The 7,648-nt window shown below is 45.9% G+C and overlaps 1 protein-coding gene across 3 annotated transcripts in view; it reads right to left on the minus strand.

Moving 5' to 3' along the window:
• ASTN2 (astrotactin 2) overlaps positions 1 to 7,648 on the minus strand; it is an 898,930-nt gene that overhangs the window by 368,021 nt on the left and 523,261 nt on the right. The gene's annotated exons all lie outside the window — the stretch shown is intronic.

The raw sequence follows: 7,648 nt of genomic DNA on the forward strand, positions 1-7,648 counted from the left end.
CCAGGCTGAGTGGGGCTGCCATCCCCTCCCTAGCTGATTCCTTAAGTGTGAACGCATCACCTGGGTTCCATTGGGCCGGCCGAGTCAGCTGAGCCCCATGCGGGCGGCTGGGAACAGATGCTGACGTGGCCCCCTGTTAATAAACACTAGGAAAGGTCTGTGTCACTCACAGAGAGGTGCTAATGGATGACTCAGGGCCCAGACAGTAACAAGACCCCCACGGGTGCAGACTAATCACTCTCTGATGAGAATAGGCGGCCTTGTTCCCTGAGCTCCCAGAGAGGGAGGAACGGAGGACAGGGCTTGTCAGGAATCAAGCTGCCCTCCCACCCTGCCCAGCCCCGCCCTGGGTTCAGGGAGGCTCTCAGCCCCAGCGGCAGGGGCAGCGTGGAGAACAGTGATACGTGGCAGGTTTGTCCCCCAGCTTCACTCACCATGAGACCTGGGGTGAGTCCCTTAAACCCTGGGCTTCCATTTTCTTGTCTGAAAAATGGGGATATTAATACCTAGCTGGCAGAGTTAGCGAGGGCGATAAATTAGATAATATATGCCAATTATTATCAGAAGGTGCCCAACAGCCAGCTAAAATTAGAATCATCTGACTGTCCTGCAAAACTGCAAAGGCCATGACTTGAGAATGTAAGGAGCTCGATGCAGGAGAAAAAAGGAGGACCTGGGGCCTCAGAGTATCCATTTACTCACTTAAATTTTTTCATTGATACCTAATTTGGCCCTGGGCTGGTTTCTGGTGGGGTGGGGGGGACGGCACGGATATAGGGATAGATATGCCATAGCATGTACTAAGGAGGAAGGGAAAAACAAAAACAATTAACCTCACAACATAACTGGGGCCACAGGACTATAAAGAGGCCACCCCATCCACCCAGACTTTGGTAGTGGGGGGTCAGACGAGGCTTTTTGGAGGAGGCAGTATTGAACCTGAGGCAGAAAGGCTGAGCAGGAATTAGCCACATGAAGGAGGGTGGCATGAGATACGGGTGTTCCAGGCAGAAGTAGCAGAGGGTATACCCTGATTGGGGGAACTTCAAGCAATTCAGGGAAGCTGGAGTGTCGAGGAGGAGATGGGGTATGGCAGAGGCTGCCGGGAGACAAGCTAGACAAGGTTCCGCGTGCCAGGCCTCGATGATTCTTCCCTTCACCCTGGGAGCTGCACGCATCCACCAGAGGGTTCTAGAAGCAGATTCTGCTTTTATTTAGACTAATAACACAGACTACGATTTTATATAATCATGATGGCAATAACAACAACAGCAGTAATGATAGTTCATGATTACTGAACGTTCATAATATGCCAGGCAATGTTTCAAGCATGACATGTGTCAGCCTTCCTAATCCACATGAAAACACAGTGACGCAAATGATATGATCATCCCTGTTTTATGAAAGAAGGAAGTAAGTCCCTGTTTTGAGGATTAAGCGGTTTTGAGACCAGCTGAAGATCATGTTAGGAACAGTGTCAGGACAGTGGCTGGCACATGGCATCTGCTTTATAAAGTTTAGTTGGTAGATGGCTTCTGGGCTGGGGTGAGCTGGCACATGGCACAGGGAAGCAGATTTGGGCTTTTTTAAAGTCAGAGCTATTGAGCAATGGGAACACTATCTCCCAAGGTCCTGCTGCTGCTGGCCACTGCAGGAATGCAACCTGAGGAGGGATGGCCATTTTCTGGGATTGGGGTGGAGGAAAGTCAAGCTTCCGGGGGAGGGCAGCACAATACCATAGTGATAGTCACAACAATGGCTACGATCTATGGAGAACTTACAACCTGAGAACTTAACATGGGTTATCTCGTTATTTCTTTATTTTTTTAATTTTTAAAAAAATTTTTCTTCTGGCCACATGCATGTGGGATCTTAGTTCCCCGACCAGGGATTGAACCCGTGTCCCTTAGCATTGGAAGTGCGGCGTCTTAACCACTGGACCACCAGGGAAGTCCCTATCTGATCTCGCAGGGCTTGCTATAGCCCTATGGGATGGTGCCATTCTTATCCCCATTTTGTTGATTAAAACAGAAATGCACACACTTGGATCAGGACCTGGTGCTTACAGAGGGGAGGGGACTTGCCCTGTGACACACCGTGGCTCTGCTCTGGTGTGTCTGTCTCCAATCCCAGTAGGGTCCTGCCTTCCTCCTTAGGATCCCTTCCCACCTGGAGATTCTGGGACTGGTGTTGCAGCTGACCCTGATCATTCCCCTTCCTTTAGCAATTATGGTTTGCACTAATTTAGGTCAGGAATACATATCGCTGTGCTGAGTGGTCTCAGAGCTTCTTGTGAGTGCCTGTGTCTTTGAGGAGCCTGCCAGCTTCCTGCGTGCAGAGATCCTCTTCACTCTCTTCCCCCTGCATGCTGGGTATGTGGCAGCTGTTCACTGAATAAGCAAAGAGGAGAAGGAAGAGGAGGAGGGGTGAATGAGGCCCATCAGCTGTGTGGTCTTGGGGACAAAGAGAAAATGATTCTGTGTGGCCACTGCCCATCTGTGAAATAGGGACAGTAAAATTCAGCTCACAGGGTCATGGTCAGGACTCAATGAGATAGAAGATGTAGAAGGCCTTCACCATCATCAGGCTCATACAGACACCTTCATAAGGGTCAGCTGTATCTTGGAAATGCATTTGTTCATGTCACAAATATTTACCCAGCACTCACCACCATGGAGGTTGGAGGTTAAATATACAGAAAAGAGCAAAACAGACATGGGCTTTGCTCTCCTGGAACTTATAGCTCAGTGAATGGAACAGAGCCACCCAGCAAGTCCCTGTCACTGTATCTATACCTGTATCTGTATCTACATCTACATCTATATCTGTGTCTATATCTATAATTATAAATTATGATAGATGCTTACAAAATACAGGATACCAGGAGAGCATATGGCAGAGGGGACAATCTAACCTAGGGAACTGGGGGTGGGAGTTGGGTGTCGAGGGGAGCATATTTCCCTGGGGAGTGTCAGGCCCTGAAGCAAAACCAGCCAGTGGCCTGGAGGAGTTCTGTCACATCTGGGCTTTCCCCAGGGGTGCTGGGATAATGTGTGACCCACACACACACAGTGACCTTGGAGTCCATCTGATCTCTGAGACCATCCTTCTTTGGCAAAAAGCCACCTCTTCCTCCCTGTGCTGACTGCTCATTCATAGAAAGCCTCCTCCTTGCCAACCCGCCCCCCTTTCTCCTGCCCCTTGCAAATCCCATCGTTATATTCAAAAGAAATCAAAAAGGTTCAGTGACAATGCGGAGGCTTGATCTCATAGGGAAGCTCATTAAGGTGGGCTCCAAGAGGTGGAAAGGTGCTGTGTTCTCCAGAAGCCCTCTTGCCCGGCGATGGTGGGAGACCCTGGTGTCCTGGGAGGGCAGAGGGGCTTGCCTGACAGGGGCAGAGGAGAGCCCACCATTAGGGAGTAAACAGGGCTGCATCCTCCAGCAGGAAAGGCTCTGGCTGGGGGTTGGAGGAGTGGGATCTGGGTCTAGCTCTACCTTGTACTGCTATGTGTCCCCAGGTAAACCTCTACCCTCTCTGGGCCTCTACTTCCACATTTATAAAATGATGGGATGATTGCTAAGGGTCCCTCCAGCTCAGATTTCTAGTAACCTTATGTGACTTCCCAAGAAGGATAGGTGGAAATGTAAGAATGAGGGAGGGAGGGGGAGAGAATAGCCATGGTTTCCATTGTATCCATCATATCCAATATTTCCATTGTTCTGCAACTACGGAAATCAAGGGTCGTATACAGTCAGCAGGGAAATGAGAAATAAATACAACTGTGCTACCCAGGAAGAAGCCCTGGGCTGAAACCCAGACCCTGCCACTTATTCGCTGAGAAGACAGGTCACTCCGCCTCTCTGAGCTCAGTTTCCCCATGCATGGATCATGGATAATAACCCCTAACTCTTAGGTTACATGAGGATGACATGAGGTAATAAAAGCTCTGCGAAGGCCGGGGCTCTGGCACGCTCACTGCAGTCCAGTGCCTGGAACATTGTACCCAGACTTTTGTTGGACAGATGAATGAATGAATGGGCGAATGAGTGAGTGAATGGATGCAAATGTATGTGAACCACTCCACGGACACCCTCGCTTTTATTGTTGTGGTTGTTACTGACAATAGCCTGCTTTTCAGGCTGAAACCCTGAAAGTTACTCCAAGCTGGGAAAACAAGCGTTCTTAACTCAACCTGTAACCCTTTTGTCAGTCTAGAGAAGCATATGGGCCACATCTTAGAATAATGTTTTTAAACGCACAAGATCAAATACAAAAAGCGTTACATAAGAAACCATTTATCAAAACATTTTTTTAAAAGCCAACTGGCATCTAATAATATATATGCTTCTTTATTGACACATTAAATAAAAAGGTCTAGGAACAGATGTAATAATGACCGTAAATTGGAAGTAGTGAAGAGAATAAACTATGTTTTAAGACATCTGCAACAAATGAAACAACAAACGTAAGATGGTACAAAACTACATGTGATTTCTCTTGGCGAAAAAGTCACAGGTGCTATTAATACACCCATGTCTGCAATGGAAGGAAATGCTAAATTTCACTGAGAAGTTGGTGAAAGTGAAAATTTATTATTAGGGGATTTCATGGACCATCAGCACAGACCCTGGGTTGAGAGCCTCTGCCTAGACTTTGATAGAGAAAGCTTCTCTCTAAATATCTGTCGATCTGTGAATATAACCAGACGCTTGGGTCCAGATAAGAAGAGACAGGAAATTAAAACTCAGTTACGATAACACCAAAATCACTCCTTCCTGGTGGGGCATATGTGGTGTAGAGAAAGGGGGACAGACTTTGCCTTCAGAAAAAGAAAATTTTAAACTCTTAAGGGCGTGTCCTCACCCAAGTGACCTCCCTCTCTGAACTTGAGTTTCCTCCTCTATAAATGCATCATTGCAATGTTCCCTCAGTGCCTGGGGGACTGGGTGAAATAAACGAGGCAATGCACCTTGTGCAAAGAGGCGAGTGCTACCCCTCAATGCCCCCCTTCTATACCTTCTAGGGTGAGACAAGATTTTTGCAGCCACTCACTCTTAAGAGCTGCTGAATGTACCACAACAGGGATGCACTGGCACCTACTGAGTACCAGGCCGTCTGCTAGATATTCAGCGCTCAGAGGTGCCCAGACAAAGCCCCACTCTCAAGAAGTGCATAGGCTGCGGCCAGAGACAACAAGACTTATAAAGTGGGGTGAATACTTACAGCATAGATGCATAAAAATACATGAGATCTCCAAAAGGAAGCAATGAATTCTTCCTGGGCTGGTTGGGGAAGGATTCTTGGAGGGAGAAGCAATACACTGGCTCTTGAAGGAAGAGGGGGACAATGAGGGGGAGGAGGAGGAGCAGGAAAGGAAGAGGAAACGAGAAGAAAGGAAGAGGAAACGAGAAGAAAGGAAGAGGAAACGAGAAGAAAGGAAGAGGAAGCAAGAAGAAAGGAAGAGGAAGCGAGAAGAAAGGAAGAGGAAATGAGAAGAAAGACAGGGCAGGCGTTAGAGGGTAATGCGTGTGGGGAGTGGAGGAGACAACATGCCAGAGAAAGGAAAAGAAGCCTGGAGAATGCAATTCTATCCCAGAAAGTAGGGAAATCGATTCTGTAATATAGGTGCAGGAAGGAAATAACATTCCAAGCATTGTTAGAACAAAGGAAGAAAAGAAACGTGAAAAGAGAATAATTTGAAACACCAGAAAGCATTCGGGATGCCAGTGAGGGGACTCTGAGCCGGAATCCCAGCTCTGCCTGGAAGCTTCACTGTGTGACTTCAAGAGAGTCACTTGGTGTCTCTGATCTCGGCTTCCTGATTGGTCAAATGGAGATTATAGCACCTCCCTCTCAGGACAGAGATGACAATGAAATGAGATAAACCACCTAAAGCACCCACGTGTTGTCCAGGACCGAGCAAGAGTCCAGCCATTGTAAAGTCCCTCTTACTGCCCTTCTCAGTCAGCACCTGGGGTGCCTGCTGCCCTTGCATGGTAGTGACAGGTTAGGAGAAAACGCAATTTTTCAAGAGACTCCAGCTTGCGTAGAACACGAGGCACCTCTACCAGCCTACACACAATTACTTTATAAAATGTAAATTCCAGGCAGGAAAAGCCTGCGTCTATCAGCTACTTGCCAAAACATATAGTAGTGGATAGTGAGTTATGGTAATTAAACACGAGTTAATTCATTTACTGAAAAGAAATATTGCTACTTTGAAGCATCAGGGTTATCTGTAGCACAATTTAATGAATGGAGTTTTTAATGTGGTGGAAACCGCTAGGTAATTGCCAGCTGATCATCCATAATTACAAGACTGTTAGGTACGCAAAGGCTGAAACAATGTTTCCTAATTTCTTTAGGATCAACAAAATAAGCATCCATCCATCCGTCCATCCATCCATTCATATACCCATCATTTCACGTAACCATCCATTACTAAGATACTTACTGAGCACCTGCTATACCCTCCCCTGTGCTATGAAGAGTCAGAAGTACAGACAAGACTAAGCCATGGTCTCTGCCCTCCAAAAAGCTAGCAGTGTTGAAGAACAGAGAAGACACAGCAAAAAGGTCCATGGGAAGTCAGAAGGGGAGGAGGTTACTTCCAGTTTGGGATGAGGGGAGTGGGTGGTTAGTTGGGTGTGTGGACCAAGAAAGACTTCTACCTTCTTGTATCTTTGGAATTTTGAACTGTGTGCATATATATGCTTCTTCAAAAATAAGTAGATATTTTATTTCAAAAAATAAGTGAGAACTGGAGAAAGAGGAAGAGGAGGAAGAGGAAGATAAATATTATGGACTGAAAATAGGTCATTAGAGTTGAGCTTGCACCATGGGTGGTAATGCAAAAGGCATTGGCAAGAATGTAGCAGTTCTCACCAATCAAGTTGGCAAGTATTTTTGTCAAATGATAATTCTCAGTGCTGACGAGGGTAGAGTGAAATGATATTCTTCCTATTCTACTTGTGCTGGTATAAATCGCCAAAATTTATGGAAAGCGATTTGGCAAAATCTACCAAACTTCTGAAGTGTTCATACAGTTTGACCTAGTGATTATAGTAGTACATTGTAAAGGAAAAAAGAGCAGCCAGGTAAAGAGATACGTTCAAAAATGTTCATCATAGTATCATCCATAACAGGGTTAAAAGTGGGAACGATCTAAATATCTACAGTGACAATACGATCCATTCATATAATAAGTTATGTGAAAATTTATAATTATGCTTTCCAGGTATAGCTAATTACATGGAAAAACTTTATGATATTATTTTTTCCCCCCAAAATCAAGAAAGCATTACATATACACAAATGCACATGCATACATAATTAACAAAAAGAGACACTTCAAGGAGGCTGTGGTATTTCACTGGGTTGGATGTGTGATAAAAGGGGTGAAACTATGCAGTAGACAGCCCTTAGATTTGTTCATACAATATCTATGCCCCCTTCTGGTAAAAGCACCCCCTTAGCTTTGCGGAAATGTACATCACTCCCCCATACACACATACACCATGGATAGAGCCTTGTAGATTCATCAGTCAAGGTGCTTGCATTCCTCTGTGAATGAGTGAGGTGAGTGAGGGAATTGATAACCAGGCCAAGCAGAGGCTCACTCTTGGGAATGTGAATCTTAAGCAGAA

This window comes from Balaenoptera borealis, assembly GCF_965194805.1.
Source record: "Balaenoptera borealis genome assembly, chromosome: 8".
NCBI classification, from domain to species: domain Eukaryota; kingdom Metazoa; phylum Chordata; class Mammalia; order Artiodactyla; family Balaenopteridae; genus Balaenoptera; species Balaenoptera borealis.